The following is a 25191-nucleotide window of genomic DNA, read 5'->3' as shown; positions in this document are numbered from 1 at the left end:
GTAGCGTGTTTTATGCTGTAATTCTCTGCAGTTTTTCCACACTGTTGATTGCCTGCTTTGGTTTCTCTTGTTATCCTCGCAAAGGTAGTGTCCTGAATGCTGATGGCAGAAAACTTGGCACTCCCCTAGGCTGTAATTCTATGGTAGCAAATATTGGAGCTGTAATTTGTGATACATAACAACTGCAATAATGGTACAATGCCTGTGGGTAAGGGAGTGGAGGGACCATAATGCAGCTAATAACTATTCATTTGATTGGGTTTTAATTTGTTTTTTTCTGAATGCATGCCGTGTGCAATATTTTAACTATTTTGCAAGATTTTTGTGAAGATACATGTTTATAATTACATTTATATCATCTGCCTCACTCGGCTGCCTAAAAGGCAGGCATAATCTTCCAAAGTTTTCTCATTTTTAATTTTTTTTCCCATCAATTTACATTTGCTATTTTGAGGTACTTATTTTGTACTAATAAGAGGCAAGGATTACATACATATTCCTTTTGCCAGTCTAACTCTTTGACATTTTAAAATGAGCTGTAAGAACAATGTGGTTTATTTCTATGTTTCTTTTTTAAAAGTGTTTCATACCAATAGTTTATGTGAGGAATTCTATAACTCTCCTCTGTACCATAATAATATCTCTTACATTCTATTAGAGGGCAGTAGTAGCTCAGAGAATACTAACCAGACAGAAGGAAAGAGTTTCTTAAAGTCTTTGCTCGAACTCTCATCTGCAACTAATAGCACAGGACAGCAAAAACCCCCTTAACAGTGCAGTGCTTCTGGGACTAAAACCGTTGCCTGACACAGAATGATAATTTATGCCTGTGAACAGCCACTGGGATGTTTCTAACATGTAAGTGATAGACAGTAATAACTAAGGATTTGTATCTGGAGCATTAGCAGATATCCATGGCTTGAAGAATTTCAGGTGCTTTATACAGGCCATCAGGGTAAAGTCATGTAAAGTAGGTCAGGTGCTAGGAGGAGGGGAGCGAGATGGGAAATCATCAGTTGGTACAGACATTAGCACATCGTGATCTCATCCGCTGCTGTGAAGCTGTAACACAGACTTGATAAAGTCTGCCAAAAATATTTTTCTTCATGTACCTGTCAGTGACTCTGTCTCCTCCCTACAGCTGTTATGTCTGACTGCAACATGTTCTAAATAATAATGAGCTGTGTGGGAAAGCGTTAACGCATTTTGTATATGAATGCTAAGTAAGACATTTTGGACAATTTTGCATAAAATTATATATTGATAAACATGAACTGCTACAATACTTGTCTTTTGCAGTGAGGATTATACACATGGCCAAACACCACGTCAGTGTATATAACCAAATATTCTGTCCATGAAAGTTATCTATTGAGTACGAAATCTGTCCAATTCCTTTATTTGCTGTGTAATTTTATGTAGTTTATGAGACCGTTCTCTGACTTTCAGTACTCATTCTGAATTCTTAATAAAGATGAGGACAAAAATTCTAAACAAGATGTGCTGCAATATTTTTAGGATTAATGCTAATTTTCATGATCCTTTTCTATAGATTCTCCACTTCTTTCAATCTTGAATCCTGAATGAATCTATTTGCTTTTAGTTTTCTTTATAGACCTCTGTGTGCGCACACAAACACTCATACAGCTGCATACGTTCAGCTGTGAATACAGATTCCACACAGCGGGTGTGATATAAGCATCCCTATATAGGAAATAATTCTTATAAGGAACAAAGGACTGTGGCAAGTAAGATAAATGCAATTCAACACAGAACTCCTCTACAATTAGCTCCTAAATGCCTCCTACACTGGTTATTTAAGAGCCATCTTCCTCAAACTTAACCTGACAAGTCATATTGTCCTTGTTTAGGTACTGAAATATTCATGTTACTTTCTTTTCCTTTTCTTTTACCTCACTGTTAAAGAAACACTTCATTAAGGTGCCCTAAGACCTCATTAGACAAGTGTATGAGTGTGGAAGTGTGTGTTTAAAGAGAAATATCTTCACATGTCCCTGCTTCTGAGTAACTTTGAAATAGACAGAGGCTCATGGAAAAATGACACTTTATAATACAGACCATTAAGTGTATTTATCTGTCTTTTGCAAGAACTGCTCTTAGGACTTGTAATTTTGTGCAAGATCATTCCAAATAGTCAGCTGCTGTGCTAAACACGGTTTATCTTATCTGCATTCTTCTTTTTCTGCTTCTCCTGTATATTTTATAAAACATGGATTTGACTAATCATTTTAGCATGTTACTATTTACATTTTCCAGGTTTTATACATTGCAGACAAAACAAGAATCTTAATGGGAAAAAAATAAATAAATTTACCTTCAGGACAATGTCAGGCATACAGCTGACGTGAATTTAGTTAAGTTTTGCAGTTTTAAAATTAATTGCCCTTCCCACAGTGATCCTTTCAAGCTCCTCCACCAGATGTACAGAGGAAGATATTCAGTGTAACAGATGAAAGAGTTATTTTACACAAAGAGACGGATGCGTTCCAGATGAATAAAACCGTCCACCGCAGTGAAAGAACACACATTAGCATGTGCCATAATGAAGATATCAGGGAACAGTCTAGAAACTCCTCCTGAAGCTGCTGAAAAATGCCCTCCAGGGAAAAAGAAGATGGCAGTTGGAAAAGAAAAGATATGAATCTGTATATCCATCTAGTATTCATCCATATTCAGAAAGCTGAAATATTATCCAAAAAAGTGCTTACTCCCAAAATATCTCTCAGCAATTCTCAGACAACAGGCCACTGCTTTATCTTTATATTAGATAGTGCCTATTTAAAACACTGGAGGAGGTGACAGCAGAACCATCCCCTTTCCTTCCTTTACCACTCCCGGACATGTTACTGAACATGCTAATATCCAAGAGTGATGTTCACTGCCTTTCTTTCCCTGCCTCTTGCTTGTAACATTTTATCACCATGTTCAACAGGGCGGGAGATGAGCACCTCACCTAATGAATATTAACACCAAGATTGGCTTCTGACGGGTGGGAGATGAGAACAGTTATAGGAGATATCTGCTATGTAGAAGGAGACATCACTTCTACACTGTCATTTTAAACCAAGATTTAGGTCTTTGCTTTTTTTAGTAATGAAACCGTATCTCTCTTTTGGTGCTGGTTTTCAACACCAAATCCCAACGGATAAGGTGTCTTTCCATAGCTTTGTTTAGAGCAGTTGAAATCCTAGAAAAGCACAGGATTTCAAACACTCCTGTCTTCCTTGTTGGATCCCTCTTTAAAGCTGCAAACTTAGTTTAAACCTACAGCCAAGGTAAAAAGTAACTTGCACTTTAATACCTCAGCTGTTGGGGAAGAAAATGGTGGCAGTTGGGCTCTATCTTGGGCCCAGGGTGAGGTGATGTCCCGAGCAGGATGGTCTAGAACCCCCTCAGATGTAACACAGGCAGCTGCAGTATCCTCCTGAAAATGTGCAAGCTGTTATTTCACTCCACTTTTTTTACCATTTGTTCCTGACTGAGAAGAACTTCATGTATTTAATGTTCAGAACTCAGCATTTTGAAGCATGAGGCATCCTGCTTCCTAGCTATAGCCCTGAGACAAAGTCATCCAAAGCAAGAAGCTGTGTGATATGACCTTGAATCAGAAAAGCCAAAACAACTGTGCCAATAATTGTCTATAGCCAAAATCATCTTTTAAGTACCATTTATAATTGTTCCTTCCATACAGTGTGTGAAATATCATTGGCTCTGATAGTCTGGGTATCCCACTGTTCTGACAGTTTCATTAAACCCTTAATAATCCTTTAAAATGAGCAATGATTAATCTATTCATTTGTAAGCCTTGTTGTTGAACACAGTGATAGACATCATGTTCTTTCACTGTTAACAAGTGCTAATTCTTGGGCATTGTGACAAGTTTCATTTGTCAGTGTTCCTGCAGTTTTCCATAGAGTTACCACTGTTTCCATCAGGGTATCCACATTTGGACTAAGCAATTTTGCCAAATAAATCCCACACAGTTTTTCACAATTTCTTAATAAAAATAGTCTGTTAATACTTTGTGCTATCAAGGTGTATAAACATGATTCAGTATTGTGTTTGGAAGGAAAACAGAAATAAACAGATTTACAGATGAATTTCTCTTTTGGACATCTACCTAATAGCATATGTCTCAATTGTTTGGAAAGCCATTACAATTGTTTCCTGAAACAAAAATCATGGCTTGATAAAACAATGAAGAAAATTGTTTGCTAGGGAAGGAACTGCATGACATTACTTTTTCATGAATAAATTCTGCAAAGTAGTGAAACAAGACAAAAGATTTAAAGGAAGAATGTTTGTTTCACTCTCCCCAGTCTCCTAAACTAATACCTAGAGATACAATCTCACCTAAAGATAGCTGTGCTATTATTGCTTATATCTTTTCATATTTCATTTATACAGCGGAATGTTACAAAAATTACAGAAAAACAAGACACACACAAAAACCTTCCCAAAAAGAAAAAAACCTCAACCACCCAGAAAAGAGAATAAAAAAGTCATAGGACAATTTTCTGAAGGAAAATCTCTAGCTCTCCAGCTGGCTCTCCCCTTGCCTTGCTTGACTTCCAGCAATGCCACTGGCTGCTTCAACGCTTGCATATAAATTGCAGGTTGCTCCTCTTCTGATTCATCTGCTCCTTTTTCAGTCTGCAGAAGTCACTCAAGCCTGGTGAAATGAAGAGACCTGCATGAGAAGACTGCTACAGACATATTAATATGTCTACATCAGTCACTCTCCTCAGAGGTGGCTCTTCTTCAGCAAACACTTCAGTGATTTTGTAAAGAATAGCAGAAGAGTGATGTACCACACATCTGTAAAGCAGAGGAAAAAAATAATGGTCTAGGAAGAGTCTTACTCTGTAGGTGCCACTATGGAAGCACTTTCAGATCTCACACCCAACGTGGTGATTTTTTTCTGGTACCAAAATGAAAAGGAGAAACAATGAAGTGGGTATGCTTCCCTGCCTACCCAACTGAATCTTTTCCTTTAGATGAAACATTTGTAACTCATTGCAGCAGTGTGAAATACCTGATGCCACATAATGTTTGTATTCCTGGCTCTCATCATGTCTTGACTTCATCCCTGAGGATTAATTGCAGGCTGCTGCTTCTCTGATTAGTCCTGTAAGTTTGGTAGGGCTGTGATAATTTCTCAGGTTTGGTGAACTAAGAAGCCTCTTAGTCATATATGTATGGGTTTTCTTTCCTTTACCTGCTAGCACTTTTCATGAAACATTTAATTTCCTCAGAGATCTCTAATCCCGGCTGATATTGGCCAAGATATCTCCAAGTTAAGGGAGAAAAGGAAGACCTATATAACTACAGATATTGATCAAAGATGTGATTATGTGAGCCTGAATTTCCTGAGGAGCCAGGCTAAAAGCCATTTAATGGCAAGGTTTCTAAGCTTATGAATTATTATTGCATTTGATAACAGTATACAATGACTAAAATGTCTTTCATTTCTGACTTCCATGTCCCTGACACTTTGATGTTGTTCTCTTAAACCATATGTCAATATTTCTTCTGAAGCTATAGGGCTAGTTATTGTGGTTCTGCATGGGCCAGCTTTTGCTGGTCTGACTCACAGATATTTGACATTAATGTTTTTTCCTGTAACTTTTTATAACTTCATTTGATATTCTCAAATCACTTTGTTGACACTAGTTAAAACTGAACAACAGCCTTGTGAAGTAAATACTGTATTTATAGTTTTAAAATGAGAAGAAAAAAACCAAGAAAAAAAACCAGAAAGTAAAAAAAAAAAGAAAAATAAAGCCATAATCAGAAATTCTGTTCTGATCATATTTGAGCTGGAGCAAACGATTGCTTGTTGCCTGCCCATGATTACCCAGGCCTCAGATCTGACAACAGAACTGCACGAGTGGTGCCTAACCTAGTTCTGTCAGAGTAATCACAGCTAACTAAGTCACTTGCAATAGCAGGGCTTGCTAACTGGCATTATTTTGATGGGACAGAATTTATGGCATAATTATATGGACAGTTATTCCAGAATGGCTAAGGGGAAGGTAACCTCTGGCAGGGAGTCAACGTTAAACTTTTGTAGGTGGAAAGGGAATGCTAGCCTCTTAAATTGCAATATTTTTTTTATTTTGTGGAGCAATAGTCCACAAGGCCATGATTCAGGTACACTGATAGATTAATTGGCTGTGCTGTTCATTTGATATATGAAAATATGTCTTTCAAATGCCTTTTCACATTTTGTGAGAGATTTGCCTCATTTAAATAGACAATCTCTTCTTAATTGAAGCCACGTCTAGAAGGAAGGAAGGATTCTGAAGGGTCTACTAGAACCCCAGCATCTCCAGCTATGTCATCAGCCAAGAGCTAAGGAGTATTGTGGAATGAAAAAGAAAGCCATGACTACTAGCAGTTTTAATCTGGATAACTGTATCAGAAAATAACAACTGCAATGTCTAAGTCATCATAAGATACTGCAAAATCCTTTTGCATAGCAGAGAGTATAGCACATAAATATACTTCATAATTGTTACTGCTTTAAGCTGCTAATCAAAATAAATATCCCAAGTAACGCAATTAGAAGCTATCACCTCATGAGACTGGTTAGCACAACCTGACATTTTTAAGAATAACCATTTAGTTATCTTTGTATTTCACCATAAATGCTGCCAAGCTTAGGCCATGTTGTGATCCAGTTAGTCATGCTGATTAATATTATTCTGTAAGCATAATGCCATTTATTAATTAGGATGAGTCACTGAGTAATGTCCTATTCAATATAAGTAACAAAGCAGGATCTGAGCCTTTTGGATTCCCCCCACCCCACCCCCACCCCCCCACCCTATTTAAAGAGCTCACTGGGGCTTCCTCATTGGGAATTATATCATCAAGTTCATGCTGGCCTATCATCCACCTACACTGGCTGTATAAAAGGGATATAACTTTGTTTAATATATTTTAAATTTAATATCTGACCCTCAGAGAAAGAGAAACTGCAGCTAAAGCAAGCATTTTTTAGTATTTCACTAAAATAAGCATACAAGCGATACATGGACCAGTAAGTACAATATGGAGACAAACCAACCAACCAACCAAAACTCAGTTAAAACCAGAAAAGTAAGTTAATACTTCATCTATTGACTCTTTAAAGAATAATAAATTCACAAAAGAATTGGATTAAAAGAAAGAATTGACTAAGTGAACACAGTGGGAAAAATCCCTATTTTAAAAAAGCTGACTTTATTTACAGGTTTTGTTATATGGTATGAATATTTACCAAGCCCTAAAATGCTACTCTTCAGGAAACTGCTTATTTCTTTGTCTGTTGGCTTTTGAATGAAAATCTGACATACATAGTGAAATATTTGTTTAAAACATCAATTTACTTGCTGTACAGGCTTCCTTGTGTTTATCTATCTCTAATTATTCTTCTGCTGAAGTTGCGGCATTATCATAATAGAAAACCCATTAGTTACTTGTGTAGTGTTATCTTCCTGTAATTGGTCTCCTCCTGAGTTACCATATACATTATGTTTTATTTCTCTGCTGCACTCACAATAGGCTTTTCCTGCAGTACTTCACAGGCTGAAGATACATAATATTATTATTTTGTTGAACACTATCATACTTCAGCAATGAATAACAAGGCAGTATCTGGCTCAGTGCATGTCAGCTTGAGCTTTTTTCTATATGCTGTCAGGCCAGCAATGTGCTGAGATCAGATCGAACCATACAAGTCTACCCAAGATCTTCCACCATCCATGTGCAGATTGTCAGTGAAGCCTTCAGTGGTGGATTCTTGTATGTGTGTGTGTGTCTGCATGAGCACATAGAATTCCTCAGCCCAAACTCTCAAGCTCTAGAACTGCAGTGGTTCCCTGTAGTGCTCACTCAGCAGCCTTGCTTTCACCAGTTACTTAAAGGAACTCATCGTTAGCAAGAATTAGCAAAAATAATAGTAGCACTATTTTCTAGTGTTTTTTTCACATCAACTTAAGTCAATATGAAGTTCAGTTTAGCCTCTGCCCTGCCATATAAGTTGTCTACTTGCACCTGAGTTACTGTTCATGCAACCTCCCTTCACATGCATGGAACAGAAGTATTGTGCCCGTGGAGAAGAGCCCTACTGTTTGTAAGTGGCATGCTATAAACCAGAGAAAAGAAAAATTCAGGCATGCTGCAAATGTGATAGATTACCCAAAGTTTGTTTCCTGGACAGCTGTCATCCTTGAAGCAGGCAGCAGGCTGTCACTGCTTTTCAGAAGGGCAAGTTGTCATATGTCTTTGACTGACCAAGTTGCAGGCTTTTCCTGGAGCAAGGTCTTGGCAGTCCCGGGATGCACTGGAGCAGAGCTCCACTGCTATTGTTTCTGCTCTGATACAGATATTTTGACCTGCTGTTCAGATTTCTACCAGGGCCAAGAGGTTTTGGATCATGACTTCACAAACTGTTCACTTCTGCCTCTCTCATGGTATCCAGATAAAACTTGGAAATAGATAATAGCAAATATCAGTGTGTTTAAACAAGTGTCAGTTAATAATAACCTCTGCCAGTGAACCTCAGGACCTACAGATTGATATTTAAGAGTTCCATGTTATTCATATGAGAAATGTAGAGTTCAAATGGAAAGCCTATCTATTCTATTTAAATTACAATCTCTTCCACTAAAATATTGGGACTAAAATAGGGGCCTGTCTCAGTTTTGGGTTTGATTTCACTCTGCTGCATGTGGGTGGTTTTGTGCTGGAGCTGTGTGGTTGGAAAGCTGGCTCAGGCAAATGCATTTCCACTGCTGCAGAAGAGCAGGGACATTAACTAGCTCATGAGACTAGAGTGCAGCTATCCACAGTATTTCCAAGTCATCTTGAGGATGACTTTTATCATCAAGGCACTTTTGTTGGTTTAGAAAGATGGAGAGAAAGCCTAGGGTTTCTAAGTAACTTTTCTTATGTTGCTGTTTTTCTGCAGAGTAGGGATATAATGTGTTTCTCCAAGTTTATCAAGATGACATAGCAAGTTAGTAACCGAATCAAAGCTAATCCTCCATTTTTTGGCTAAGAACTCTGTCATTTCATAGATTAACATTAGACTACCATATTACAGAGAATACGAAAAAGAAAGCCTCTTTCATTCTACCTAAAATTTATTCATTATATAGCAGACATTTCTTCTAGTGATTAGCTTTCAAGACATAAAGCTTATGCATTTCAAAGACAATTAATTTTGCTTCAGTACTGCTCAAGTAGGTAAAGTGAAGGATATGTGCTGCAGAGTGGATTTTTTATTTTATGGAAAAATTTAACTCCAAATTTGGCTTCTATAGTCATCAGTCTCACTTCAAAGAGACTGACATCTGACTTTTAGATTTCCAAACAGAATTTTCAGCCACTTTGTTGGAGATTAAAGACAGATGTCCCCTCTACTCTTTACTTGTCCAGACCATGGATATGAAGAATAGTTTTTTAAAATCTCAAAATGGCATTTCAAGTTTTTAAAGCTGTATAAAGGACCATGTCTTCCTTCTCAAATGTTATAACTTCTTAAATGGAATATATTTTAAGAGGTAGAATTATCCTGTATACTAGACAGGCACAGATATTGAAAAAAAATGTGATTTTTATGAATATGAACCAAAAGTCCTATTAGTTTACCACATAGTTCTGTGGAAAGATGACCCAGCTGCCCAAAATCAGAAATAATTAACTACTTAAGTATTTTCAGTTAAAATCGGGTCCACAGAATTCTACATTTCAGCCATTCTTACTGGTGACAAAGTTACATCTTTGGAAGACTGAAAACATATTCTTTCCCATTTAAGTCTCTCCCACTTGGGTTAACATTTGGCAATGGGCAGCAAAACCTTTAATATCCACCTACAATACCTGTCTACAGCTCTTTAGGGTGGTCATTGAAATTATGTAGGGTTTTCTGTTGCTCAGGAAGTGTGAGTTAGATGAGTGGACAGTGAGGTGGGCTGAGAGCTGGCTGAATGGCAGAGCTCGGAGGGCTGTGATCAGTGGCAGAGTCCAGCTGGAGACCTGTAGCTCACCATGTTCCCCAGGGGTCGGTACTGGGTCCTGTCCTGTTCAATTTATTTATCAGTGACCTGGATGAAGGGACAGTGTACCCTCAGCAAGTTCACTGATGATACAGAACTGGGAGGAGTGGCTGACACCCCAGAAGGCTGCGCTGCCATTCAGCCGGAGCTGGCCATGCTGGAGAGTTGGGTGGGGAGTACAGATGGGGGGCTGACCTGCTGGGAGGCAGCTCTGTGGAGAAGTATTTACTTTAAGGTTGACAGAGCCCTGGAACAGGCTGCCCAGAGAGGTTGTGTAGTCTCCTATGGAGGCATTAAAAAATCTGCAGAGTGTGACTGCAACCTGATCTAGGTAAATCTGCTTTAGAAGCGGCATTGGGCTACTTGGAGTCTAGAAGTCTGTTCCAACCCTGACCATTCTGTGATTCCATCACTAGACTAATTATTAAGTCATCCAATAAAATCTGGTCTTCTGCTCTCAAAGATAAAGTCTGGTCCCCTAGGAATGTCCAGTTCTTCAGGTAATTTTTCTGCAATTTTTATACCACCTTATTAAGTAAAATTACAACCAAATTGCAACATTTAACCCAAGGCAATATTTCAGATTACATAACACTTTATTTACCACTCTCTATCTACTCAACACAATTTACCTCAGAGCACATGCCTGGATGACTTACAGAAAGAAATTAGAGAGTATGTGACATCTTAATTTCAATGAGGATATATCTGAAATAAAAGGTGGTGGGTTTAGGGCTGTAACATAAAGTTCTAGACAAGTCACGTAAATTTATGCTTTCCTCAGACTTTAGTTCTTAAAACTGCTACTTTACTCCATGTTTGAAAATGTTTGCAGAACTTTTAAGTATGGGTACATCATGTCATTATCTTCAAAATCTTCAAACAGAGTTGAATTTACTGAAAAACAGATTAATCTCTGAGTGTGTTGTGGATGAATTAGCCAACCATTTGAAAGTCTTGATTTAGATTAATATTTATTAACCTGGGTATTGATGTTAATATTCAATTAACCCTCATTTTTAAAAAAGGAAACAAGAAGACCCAGGTGTCAGTCTCACCTCTGTGACCAGCAAGACTAGGGAGCAGATCTTTCTGGAAACTGTGCTAAGACACATGGAAAATAAGGACGTGGTTAGTGACATCCAACATGGTTTCACTAAAAGCGAATTGTAGCTGATAAATTCAGTGGCCTTCTACAACAGGATTACAGCATTGGTGGATAAGGGAAGAACAACTGAAGTCATCTGCCTGGACTTGTGCAAACCATTTCACACTGTCCCACATGACATCCTTGTCCCTAAACTAGAAAGGCATGGATCTGACCCATGGATCACTCGATGGATAAGGATTTGACTGGATGGTTATACTCAAAGAGTTGTGCTTAATGGTTCTATGTCCACGTGCAGACCAGTGATGAGTGGCATTCCTCAGGGGCTGGTATTGGGACTGGCACTTTTCAACATCTTTATTGGCTGCATGGACAGTGGGATTGAGTGTACCTTCAGCAGGTCTGCTGGTGACACCAATCTGTGTGGTGTGGTTAACATGCTGGACAGAAGGGATGCCATCCAGCAGGACCTATAGAGGCTTGCAAGGTGGCCCTTTGTAAATGTCATAAAGTTCAACAAGGCCAAGTGCAAGGTTGTGCACATGGGTCAGGGCAATCCCAAACACAAATACAGTCTAGGGGGAGAATGGATCAAGAGCAGCCCTGAGGAGAAGAACTTGGGGATGTTGGTGGACAAGAAGCTCAACATAGCCAGGAAATGTACATCTGACATCCAGAAAGCCAACGTTATCCTGAGCTGCATCAAAAGAAGTGTGACCAGCAGGTCAAGGGAGGTGATTCTCCCTCACTACTCCACTCTCATGAGACTACACCTGGAGTACTGCGTCCAGCTCTGGCACTCCCAACTTAAGGAGGACATGGACCTGTTGGAGCGAGTCCAGAGGAGGGCCACAAGGATGATCAGAGGGCTGGAGCAACTCCCCTATGAAGAAAGACTGAGAGAGCTGGGGTTGTTCATCCTGGAGAAGAGAAGGCTCTAGGGAGACCTCATTGCAGCCTCCCAGCACCTAAAGGGGGCCTAAAAGAAAGCTGGAGAGGGACTTTTTACAAGGACCTGTAGTAATAGGACAAGGAGGAACTGAAAGAGGGCAGATTTAGATTAGATATTAGGAAGAAATTCCTTACTGTGAGGGTGGTGAGGCACTGGAACAGGTTGCCTAGGGAAGCTGTGGATGCCCCATCCCTGGAAGTGCTCAAGGCTGTAAGCAACCTGGTCTAGTGGAGGAAGACGTCCCTGCCCATGGCAGGAGAGTTGGAACTAGATGATCTTTAGGGTCCCTTCCAATACAAACCATTCCATGATTCCATGATGCTGTGAAGTTGTGAGTAACTATTTTGACTGATGATTATTTCTCAGTTCCAGAACTTGAAATAGCATTGTTGGATGAGATCAAATCACACATTGAGTAATATTCATTCAGTAGTGTCTCAGCGGTATGATCTACCTTGCTTTAATTAAATAATCCCTCAAAAATTGCAGCATTGAACGTCCAGTTGAAAAAGCAATTAATGTCTAAAACAAATTATGTCAATATTCTCTTATGTTTTCTTCATATACAACTTCACATAAGTTAATTAGAAACTAAGGGCTTCTAATTCTGCTGTTCTTTACAGCCTGCACATTGGACACTTCATTGACTAATTTGAAACGAAAGAACTGAAGATGTAAAAGTATCTTATTTTGATTACTTAAAGTTGATATTCTGCTGACTATAGCTTATACATACATACAGGAAGCGGTGTCAGACACACTGCAGCATGGTATGGCATGTTTAATAAAAATCAGAGAAAGCACAAGAAAGGTTAATGTGCTGTGAAATAGAAACGCACCAATCTTTATAAACTGGAAATATTCAAGGAAAAAACACGTGAGAGAAAATTAAGAGCTTCTCATTTTTAAATTGAAATTATGACAAGCAGTTCAGATTTCCAGTTTTACTTAGCCTTGTGATCTTTGCCATCTGAACCCAATCACTAAACTGACTGTTTCATACATTAAGCAAGTAGCCAAAACAGAGATTTCAGTTGACAGCTTGACTTATTTTGCCATCCCTTTAACTAGTGATGAAAATTTGTGATTAGGAATAATCATTATTAATATGAATATCACAGCAGCTCCCATAAGCTTCAACTAAAATCTCCATTACAGGAAGAACTGTAACAGTACAGTGTCAAATGCAACCCTTTTCCCAAGGGTTTGGAAGGTAACTGGTCAAGATTTTTTGAACAAATAAGTAGTATTCCTGTGATGAAGAATACACATTAAATGTATTAAATGATTTGTCAAAGATCATACTGTTAACTCACACATTCTTCTTGATCACTTAGGTGAAAATTATCATGTTTAACAATGTTCTTGAGTACAGTTTGTATTTGTGAATCATCCTAACTATCAATATGAAAAACCCTGACTTGCATTTCTATTTTCTGTGGGTCTTGGTAAGTATGGCAAGTGATCATTATCCAGTCAAAACAGGAGTATTCTAAACTTATATTTCAGAGGAAAAAAGTACAGCATACATCCAGGGAGACCTTATTGCGGCTTTTCAGTAGTTAAAGAGGGCTTATAAGAAAGATGGGGACAAACATTTTAGTAGGGCCTATTGCAATAGGACAACAGCTAATGGTGTGATACTGAAAGAGGGTAGATTTAGACTAGATATAAGGAAGAAATTTTTTACAGTGAGGGTGGTGGAACACTGGAGCAGGTTGCCCAGAGAGGTTGTAGATGCCCCATCCGTGGAAACAGTCAAGGTCATGGTGGACGGGTGTCTGAGCAACCTGATCTAGTTGAAGATAACCCTGCTCATTGCAAGGAGGCTGGACTAGAAGACCTTTAAAGGTCCCTTCCAACCCAAAGTATTCTAAGATTCTATATTAGACATCATAAGTTAGTCTAAGTTTGATATGTTATTTTTGTTTGTGTAGTATTATAACAATAAGCACATTTAAGAACTATTAAATTTGCATATCCTTGTTGATTGCTTTTGGATGTCTCCACATTTTTAATCCTAATTGTGATGCGGATTAAGATACACTTTTATCTAGCCTGATGTTTAACATCTACTTGATTACCATTGCCATACTGAGAGCCTTTTTAAGCCAATAATTGTCTTTTCTGAAGCTGTACCTGTCTGGTATGTCCCTGGTTCATAATGAGAGCCTTCTACCACTATTGTAAAACTTCTGCTATGATTTTTCCTATATCCAAGATGTTAATCACTCTCTGTCTGCGTTTAACCAAGATCAAAGAATTCTCATACATTGACACTGGAGATACTGCAGATGCTTAGAATGAATTACATGGGGATTCACTTCAAACAAAAATAACATTGAAATCTGAAGGGCCGGCAGTGTGACAATCTGTAGTATAAGTACTATGATCTCTTCACAAGAAAAAGTCCTGGGTTGCTTTTGGACATCACCAATGCATCACAAGTGGATGGGTTAAGGAGAAAACAAAGGAAAAGAGGTTTTTAACCATAAGATGAAAAGAAGGAGCAGGTAAGAGACTCCAAAACCTATGAAAACTGTAAACTTTGGAACGAGCAAAGGCTTGATCTTACAAAGTTGTACCGTAATCTGGATTGTTTAGTATCTAATAAAAAGACAATTGAAACTTAGATCTATCCTTTAATTAGAACTTTTATGTTATGTTGCTTTGGTATGGATTGTGTGGTGTCTACTAACTGGAACTCATGGAACACACTTTCCCTTAGTGGGTGTGTAGCTGGTTTCTCTCTCCTATACCCAGCTACCTACTTGCAAGACCAAAGTCTCTTTGAATTGTGTACTTTCTTTAAAATGTGATTGGTCTTAGCTAATGGATTAAAAAATTGTCTGGAGTCAGGATAGGGGTAGACAAGATGGACAGATGTTCATAAGCACATATGAAAATTACAGAAGCCATGCTATCTTAACAAACAGGGTTAACCCCCTGAAAAAGTACATGTAATTAAGTATTGCTTTCAACTCAGAACAGTGATATAGTATTCCCCTTAGACTTTATTAAAAAAATTACAGGTTTGGTCAATTTATGCTTACCACTATTCTTGTACTATCCTAGTACTGAAGATAGAAATAGAAAATACAGAATATTTTATAATTATCTTTGTATCATAAGGGAGCTTCTCACGCTATCATACAAAGTTGGTTCTCAACAAATAACTCAGTCCTAAAGCTGTTATATTATTTTGCTGGCCATGAGATCCCTACCCTCTCCTATTAAAATTACATGTGGTTCTGTAGAAAATATTCAAAATTATTGTATCAAAAGCTGCTATAATAGTTTTTAGTGGGTACTTGCTAAGTGTTCTTTTGAAAATGATGCCATGCACATCTCAAATAAAGAAGAAATTGAAAGTAAAAAATAAAAATTCTGGTAAGAATACTGAGAAAATCTTAATGTCCTGTAAATAGACACATGAAAACAACTAACTTTACTTTAGACACTTGTACATTTTGTCTCCATGTGTTCAACTCTCTCATATTTTTTCCAAGATGATCAGTAATCTGATTTTTCTCCCAAATTCAAATTAAATTCCCTCCCTACCTTCTGTTGAACAGGACTTCATCTTTGCAGTGACTTTCAAAGCCACAGGATAGTCCTAAAGTAATTGAAATTTCTGATTCTGCTGTTAAAATGAGAGAAAAAAATATCTGCTGTGCTTTGAACTCTAACTTGGGGATTATGTCCTTTCTGCTCCATAAATCAACAACCTGGACTTCTGTGACTTGAACTGTATTTCCAAATCTCACTGACTATCCTACATTATGTAAATAACTTTAAAAAGTACAAGGACTGCTAAGCAAAAAAAGCAAACCAGAAATTTAACTCCTTGGCTGATTGCACTTTCCAGATCCTCAGAGGGCTTGACAGGAGTTTCTGAGAGGTTTTAAATGGCAGCTAATATCAAAGCCACGCCTCTGTGTAATAGTGTGGGTCACAGCAGAAAATACATTTGCCTTGTTTTCCCCAAAGTCATTTGTTTATCAGTTTCCTCCCTGGTGTACAAACGACATCCAGTACCAGAGGACCTCACTAATGCACTAATGCCTAGGCAATCCATATACTGTTTGTACTCTTCTTTGCATCATTTAAGTCCTGCTACGAAGGAAAATACAGATTATGATGTCCCTCTTTTCAGAAAGGGCATTTCTATTAACTTAACATTCTCAGACTTGAGTGTTTCTTCTTGTTCTCCTTCAGACTTCTATTGTCCACCTTATTTTTCAGACTTCTTGAAGTTTGGTGAACAAAACTGGACCACAATGATGAGGCTTTTCCAAATGCAGACTGTATTTGCTGTTGACCTGTAAGGTCAGGCTGTATTTCTATTTCCATACCTATCTCTTCTTGATAACAGAATTTCTTTATTGACCTGTATTCTCATTGTGATCTAATATATTCAGTACATCTCCCAGACTTTTTCATATGAATTTTGCCTTGATTCACCTTTACTAAAATATGCAAACTTAATGGCAGCATCTCCTCCCAACAACTTCACATTCTTTTTTTGCTAAAACCCACAACTAATATCATTTTAACATGTCATAAAAGTGGCATAAAACATGTCATTTTCTTTGCAAATTCCACAGCTAAAAATGAGGGAGAATGAGAACCTTGTTTAGTAATTTTAATAATGCTCTAACTTCTTCCTCTGCATTTCTGTTTCGGTATAACTTCTAAGAGCATTTGTTTTCCATAGAGCAAAAAGAGGTGAAAGTTTCTTTATTGAAGACCTCAGAACTGATTTAATAGTTTTTTGTTGGACAGTGATGACATCCTGTGACGTATTTGATTCTTTACAAATATTCATTATCTTGAAATTAATACAAAAGGTCCCCAGCCATCAAGAGTTTGCAATATGAACATAAGAGTTGAGGAAATAAGGGAAATATGAGGTGAAAATGATGAATTTATTTGATTCACACAAGTATAGTTACAACATTCCAGTTACTTCTCCGGTTTATAGACCTTATAGGAGAGAAGATTTTTAACCTGACATCTGAAGGTGATTAATGCAGTGACGCAGCAGAGTCTTAGAAGGAGTTGCTCCAGTATATCAGTTGTACCACGGAAGAAAGCACACAGATATTCGAAAGAAAATTGGCTTGATGGGTGATGCAGGCTGCTATTTCCTGGCACATTCAGCTTGATGACTCAGTGGCAAATAAAAGATAGGAGATGGGACGGTTTTAATTAAGGGCCTTAAAAGAGAAAATCTGTAGTTTATAATTACACGTTCAAATGTATCGTTTCTTTCTTATGAATACTAATGGAACTTTTAAATTTGCTTTCTGCAAACAATCTAGTGCAATTCCATTCCCCAAATATCTGCAGGATGCAAACAATCATTGAAAGTACAGCCAAAGCAAATTTATTGAAAAGTGTGTGTTGCATTGAAATTTGTTGTACTACACTTTCAGGCCTTCATTTTAACCTGTACTTTCAGTGTCTCTTTGAGTGAATCTCTTGAAATTGTATAGTTATTTCCTGGCTCTGCAGACAATTTTTTTCCTTAGTGAAGTAAAGAATAGTAGATTCTGATTCACCTCCTATTTTGTCACCATCTTCCTGCAGCCCTGAAGCACCTATACCTTACAATCTAATCCATTTAGGATGCTTCAGAGTAAATATTCTTTCTCTCTGTGTCATCTCCAGTGGAGCCCACTCCAACACAGAGGCTCAGATTTCTTTCTGCTAATATTCTCATTTGAGTTTGACATAAGACAAAGGTATTTTGGGGCTTTTCCCATGGTAAATCAAATATGGAAACAGGCACTTGTATATTAAGGGCTGGTATTAGATGTGGAAGAATCTCAAATAGTATACGGCCAATTGAACTGAGTCCCTAATCAATGCAGACAATGAAGGACAGACACTGATTAAAGTCACCCTAAGACAGCACCTATCCACTCAGCTGAATCACTGTTTAGGCTCAATTGTCTGCATTGATCAGCTTCCTGCTGGCTATAAGGGGAACTTAGAAGTGGAAGTCTTGAACTGCATCCTTCCCGAGAAACTATTTTGGCCTAGTGGAAGTAAAACTTTAAGGTTTTCTTTGCCCTCTTCCTACATCTGCAACCATCCCCTACTGCCCTTAGACCTCCATTCCCACACCCTTGGCCCCTTCAGTGCCAAAGCCCTGAGGCAACAGGGGGAGGTGGGTGTCCTCTTTCCCCCCAGTGTCACTTTTGCTGCAATCCAGCCCCTCCAGCACCCTTGCTCGTAGCAGGTCTTTCTTGCTTGTTTTCTCAGTAGTGTAAAACTGACCATCTAGAAGAAGATTACTGTGTTTTTATCATTGGGATAATTATAACGGTGTAAAAAACCACTGATAGATACAGGGATGTCTGATAAATACTTGTGAAACCCATAAAAACAAAAGCAGCATTTCCAACAGCATGTATAGCATTCCTTGAGGTGATTGATAATCTGATTTTCTTCCCCCCCAAAATTTAAAAATTAGATCTCCCACCTTCTGTCAAACAGAACTTAATCTTTACAGTGACTTTCAAAGCTGCAGGGTAGTCTTTGTAAATGAATTTCCTTGTTACATGATAAAAATTACACTGAGTTCTAAAACCTAATTTAGGTTGTATGGACTTTCAGCTCCATAAATCATCATCATGTCCTTCAGCTGAAGTGTGCTCACCACCTCTCACAAGCTGTAATATATTACATGCTATATAAAATACAAGGTGCAGTAACAGACTCTTAAAAATCAAATTCAAGACAAAGCTTATATATAGATATAAAAATACATTTTATTGGGATAATACTATAATATAAAACTTGAAACTGAATTAAAATTACTTATGCTTTCAGATCCTCTTTAGAGGTTGAGATCAGTTAACAGGAGAGAGACTTTTTAACCTATATAAATGCCACAGTACACAAATATACACTTTTCAAATTGCTTTCTTTTAGGTCGTACTGATTACAAAGACCTTGTCTACCTCACTATTCCCTTTCAAAACTGGGGTACACAGAATCAAAAGTACAGACCATTTATCATGATTTTTAAGTATTAACATCCTTGTGCAGGATTTCCCTCACAAAGAAGGGACAGTTACCTTTGCAGAAATTCTTTTCCTCAGTGTCTTCCATTGAGGCATCAGGATACTGATGGCCAGTTTTAGGGATGTGTATCTGGGTAAAAAATGTGTGCTGTGCAAGCTGTATGGCAGTGAGGTGGCTGCAACTCACTGTCTATCTATCTCTCTAGTAAAAAGAATGTTTCTTCTTAAAGATGTGCATCTTTCTCAGCTTTTCATTGGTTTGTGCAATGTAACTGTTAGAAATAATGGGAAGTCCTGACTTGCAGTCTGAAAATCAGGTTCAATATCTGCCTTTGTTCGTTACCCCTTCCTACACAGTCAATATTTCACTGTTTCTTTTACACTTTGTTATTCTCAGCTTAGTGCTTTTTCCCTTTTGATACATTTTTTGAGACTGCTGGACTCACTTGCATGAATTTGTAAGTGTTTTTAAGTATTTCTGCCCAAAAAGGCGACTAAAAATCAAGTTCACAGGTACACAACTTGCAGTTCTAGGCTATGAATGGAATTCATCTGCCTGAGACCCTGCGTTCTCCTAGACAAAGATTATCTCTGCTGTTATTTGGAGCAATGCCTGAGTGCATTTGGAATATGTTCAGGCTCTCAAATGAGAACATGTATCTTGAAATTGGATAAAAACTAGTCAGTAAGCTTTCAGATGCATGCCAGATGGAGGAATCACAATGGTTGGGGACAATATCTATTTAATGTAGCAATAAAAAATGGTAATAAAATTGGTACACCTGCAAAATGCAGATACCACCAAGCTAATGCCAACTGAGTACAGGGCCACCAGGCCAAGGACCACCCTGGAATGATAAGCCCTGTGTAGAGATACATGGCTTATTAACTCACTAAATACAGTTATTGCAAATCCAGGGGCAAGTTAAACTCTCTACATGTCACCATGGTGAATGCAAGCACCGGGATCTCCGCAGTCCAGTGTAGTATAGGCATGCCCAATGCATGGTTCGACCGCTTCTGTTCATAACCTTTCTCTAGCAGCAGTCTTTAACGTAAGTATGTACTGGGTCGTGCTTTTCTGTTATTGCATTTAATGTCTTGTCCCAGCTACAAGAGTGAATTCTACTACAAGATCCAAATCCAAACTTATATTTTCAGAAAATACAGTCTATGAAATGCATCTAAAAATGGAAAAAAAAATATTAAATCTTCTCTGATATAAGAGAAAGCCTTTTATTTTAAATAAGTATTTGTAGGGAGACTGAAAGAAGGCTCTCTAGTGCTATTTGGTATATAGTCTAACTGCAAAATCATTATGTTTGATGTGGACACCTTATCTCTTCAAGCCACTGAACTACTTATATTTTACTTTAAACACGCTGCATGTTGTGTTCTGAATCTCCCTATCCTCATCTCCTGTTACTTCTATGTGTTAAGGTAAGAGTGTAATGTAATTTAGCTGTTGAAATTCCCTTTGCAGTCAATGGAGGGAGGCAAGTGCTTTAGATGGGCATTCCATCCTATTCCCAAAATCAGAATTCCACTCTGCAATTCAGAGACAAAGGATGGAGTTCTTTTGATTAGAAGTTGGTGCCAGTCTTGTATATAGAGTCATAGGAACACATATCCTTGTCTGATCTAGTTGTCTAAATTCTCTGCATTGCGTGTAGTAAAAAGTAGATTGATCCCAAAGTAGATTCCAAATAGGACAGGTCAGCTGGGTGTTAAAGTTACCTTTCTTCTCATTTGACTGTTGAGGGAGATGCTGGGCACCTGCCCTAGGTGTAGAGATCAAAGATACCTAACATTAACACCTTCTGCCTTGATTACAGATTGCCTCATCTCTTAACTGAGCCTAAGCTTCTATCCTTGATATTTCAGATAAGCTAAATACAAAATATAGGTGAGATGAATCCAGGCTTGTGTGCTTCCCCATCCGTACCTCGTATTTGCAGATGCTTATCTATTTAATTATTCACCCCTAATTCCTGACGAGCCTCTGCTTGATTCCTATGTTGAAATTCTGTGTTCATATTAAAAGTTCCAGAAACACAGGTGTTAATGATAATTTAGATAATAGTCTAATTTCTAGCTATGATTGTAGATTATAAAGTACTTCACACAGGGATCTCTCTCCTTTCTTTGTACCTGAAGATTCTAGCGGCCATTTGTGCTTCATCCTCCCTCTTCCAAAGAGAACAGGTTTTCAGGTCCTTTTCACACCTTTCCATTAGACAAAATGCAGGTCTTCCTGAAATATTTGTGTGATGCATGTATTCCTTCCGAACTGTATAGTAATGAAGAAAAAAAGTCACAGTTCTCTTTCGTGTCCCTTAGATGTTGTTAATTAATGAATATCACATGGTTCTCCAATGTGGCTTACATCATTACTGTCTTTCTGGTTCCCTTGCAATATGAGATCAAATCCAGCATATCCAGTAATGGATCACCTAATGTAAGGGGGAAAAGTGTCTGGAGGAGGGGAGGGAAGATGTGTTTTATTGCAGCAGCTCTGTTTTATATTATAACCCCATCTGCCTATGCTGGACCTTTGGATGACATCTGACAGTGCGAGCTAAAGCAATGATCATTCAGAAAACACTTCAACAGATCAGCTAAATAATCAGACTCAAACCAGATGGTGCTGCAAAAAATAAGTAACTTTTTTTCTACCAGTTTATGAATAACTACTCTCATAATGATGACAAAAAATTACGTACAAGGCTTCTGTGACATTAGAAACACTTGATATTGTTTTTTTTTATATTTCCCAAAGAAGCAATGACAGGATTGATCTAGTACTATACAAACCACGTACTGCTAACATACCATTATCCTAACATTTTGGATAATGTATTGTCTCCTGTCAGTCATGCTTTGGTTATCTGTCTCACCAGTCTGCAATTCCAGTTCTGCAGGACAGTTCATGGGCAGTACATTACTTGAATTGACAACTCTCTAACAAGATCAAGAACCTAATTTACAGTCAGATACCACATGAGAAAATAAAGAGGGAGGAGGTGGAAAAAAGGCAAATATGGCAGTAATGTGATCTTTTCCTTGTACAGTTTAGTAGTGAGAATGACCGGGTCATTCTGAATAATTGACACTTTCTGATGTAAATAAATCATTATCAGCAGTCTGCATCTGCCTTCTACTTGCTTTACTAATTGCTAGAGGGAAAGTGTTTGTGACAAGGGTTTTTTTGACCAGTGGAAAAGGAAGATTTTTCTGTCATCTTCTACTTTGTCCAGTTATTGAAATTTGCTAGTCGAGTGTTATTAGCTCTCTTCCTGGCTAAAAGATAGCAAGAGTAATGCCTTTTGTGTTTTACTGTTGTATTTTTAATGTTCTTTCCTTCATCAGGCTGGGAGATCTTTAATGTTATTCTGGCCTTTGCATGCAATACTGTGAACAGATTGGTGTTGTCAGGGAATTACATCCAATCTGTGTTGAGCTTTGAAGAGGAATTGTTTATGATTAGGAGATTTACACTTGAAGTGGGCAGAAGATGGCAATGCCTATAATTAGAAGGAGGGAAATTTATCTCCCAACAGCATGTTCCTCCCTCTGAGCAGAGCCCTAGAGTCAGAAAAGGGCAGATGTAAACACACTTCTCCAAGCTGGCTGGTTCTGCACCTGGGTTTGATTGAGTCTGGGTTGTTGCTGCCAGGAACAACAGTTGGACTTCAGCCTGGTTAGAAAAGGCAAATTCTGTCACCACTGTCTTCTTTGCTTAGCTTATCTGCTGTGTTTTATAAAACATTTTGTTGAGGCACATCTGCCTCTTCTGACCCAGTTGGCTAAATGTGCATGCACAAGCTGCAGCACATTACCAGCTCTTGGATTTCAACAGCCATAGGTCACTTGAAGAGCAGAAAATGAATCAAAAAAACCCCAGAATAACCGTGCTAAACAGCACCTGTCTGAAGATTAACTAAGAGACATTGTCAATGTCCTAGCTCTCTTCCTTAAATCTGTGTAGCTGTATCCCACCCCTGTTCTGCCTGTAACTGTGCATCAGGGATGTGACTCTACCAATGTGGCTGTGCCAGTTCCCAGTAGGAGACAGAAGCTATAAGACATTTTACAGATATCAACCCCATGTTTAGAGTTCTGGAGAATGCATTTGGTACCATGACAAAGGACTCATGATTCCCACTTCCAGGGTCTACTGAGTGTTACATTAGCTTGCTATCTGACTGCCTTATTGACAACTTTGGTCACCTTATGGGTGTCTTTGAAGCAAAGTGTCTGGCTTTCTGCAGCTGGCTTCTTTGTACACCAATATCATCCAGCTCCCATGGTCTACTCTGCCATTCCCAAGGGTATCCTAGAGAGGAAACATGAAAAGAACTTCTGATTAGGAGAATATCCAACAATTCACATCAACTATGTTTGTTCTTGGAGCAGTCCAACTAATCCACAGATTATTTTTATTGTCCATTTTAAAAGTCTCTATAACACTCTGTAAAGTTCAGAATTTAGCTCAGCTGAATTTTTGAAGTGATAAAGTTGTATTTTGACTGCAAAATCACCTCCAGCTAAATGTATTATTTTGTTGAACAGGAAAGTAAAGAATAAATGACAACTAAGGAGATTTTTGTATGGGCACAAGTTGTTTTGTTTTGTTTTTCCTATCCAGGAAGCCTTTTCTTCTTCAGCTTTTTTCCTTCTCCCTCAGTCTAACCTTGAGAAAAATATTAAAAAAAAAAAAAAAAAAAAAAAAGTACTCAGAGATATTTAAGAATTAAAAGAAGGATGTATGCTGCCAGACTAAAACTCCATATCTAAAAGATCCCAGCCAATCCTGAACTTCAAGTCTGTATGATTTCTCAGCCAAGCCAAAGCTACTATTGTCCAAGAAGCTGTTAAGAAAAAGAGGGAAAAGTTACATGGTAATTTGCTCTTAAAGTAACCGCTTTATGTACATCTGGTAAACATGGGGGTTTTTTGCAACAAATGTGGGTTTTTTTTCTATCCCCCTTTTAACCAATTTTTCCAGCATTCACCTTCACCCAATTTCTCACAGAACAGAGATATTGTAATTAGTTTCTATAGCTCATAAAGGATTTTCTGCAGGATGCATTATAGCCATAAAAGGAGACTGATTGTATTCCATTGTGAACTCTTAGAGAACACAGCACAACTATTTACAGTGTCTTCAGTCTCCCTTGTGCTCTGAAGTAGGAAAGAGCTCCCAGGAGTTGGCTGACCTCTGTATGTCACCAGCAGTTCTGGTCCAGAGGTTCTGTTAGTGCTCATTGAGTCTGAAGAAACAAAAGAAATGGTTTCACAGAGACAACCAGCTTCAATAAACCAGGTAAGGAAAGGTTATTTATTAAACGTGCACTTTTAGGAAGGGTTGCTGATATTCTTTCTATATAATGGCCAGATGGAGACTGGAAAAGGAAGCAATGTGGTTAATATAGTGATAAGACAACAAGAATTCAAAAAAAATAGTCTATATCTCAGCAACAAAGATGAGAAGAAAATAGAGGGGAAAGTAATAATAGAATTGTTTCGGCAAAGATTGCACCGAGGACTTGAATTTTATTCTCCAAATTCCTTCACTGATAAACAAAAACCAAAACACCTAAAAAGGCAAAATGCAGAGATTTCAAAGTATCAGATTGTGCTGTGGAAAAATTACATAACAATATATAATAATAGAAGTCATTGCCATGCAAAAGTAACCAGAAGTTTGAAAAAATCACTTTCATAAAATCCTCCAAAATTTGACATTTTTAAAGTATCTGTGGCATCTGAGCATTAGCAAAGGTTTCAAAGACCTTTCATATTCAAGACTAGATTTCAAGAGAAAGAACATACCAATTCTGCTGATAATAACTTAGATGCTATATTGCCTTTCATACTTAATTAATTGACCAAAACCTGCCAGCAAGGGCATCATTTTCATAAGCCTTAAACTTATATTTTTGCTACCAGCGAAACTGACTTAAGCATGCTGACTTTCATAACTTCCTGTTATTGGATTAAGAAACTTGGCAGAACTTTTCAAAGGAC

The sequence above is a fragment of the Falco biarmicus genome, chromosome 6 (genome assembly GCF_023638135.1).
Source record: "Falco biarmicus isolate bFalBia1 chromosome 6, bFalBia1.pri, whole genome shotgun sequence".
NCBI classification, from domain to species: Eukaryota; Metazoa; Chordata; class Aves; order Falconiformes; family Falconidae; genus Falco; species Falco biarmicus.
The sequence above is the reverse complement of the archived record's forward strand: the minus strand, read 5'-3'. Positions refer to the sequence as shown.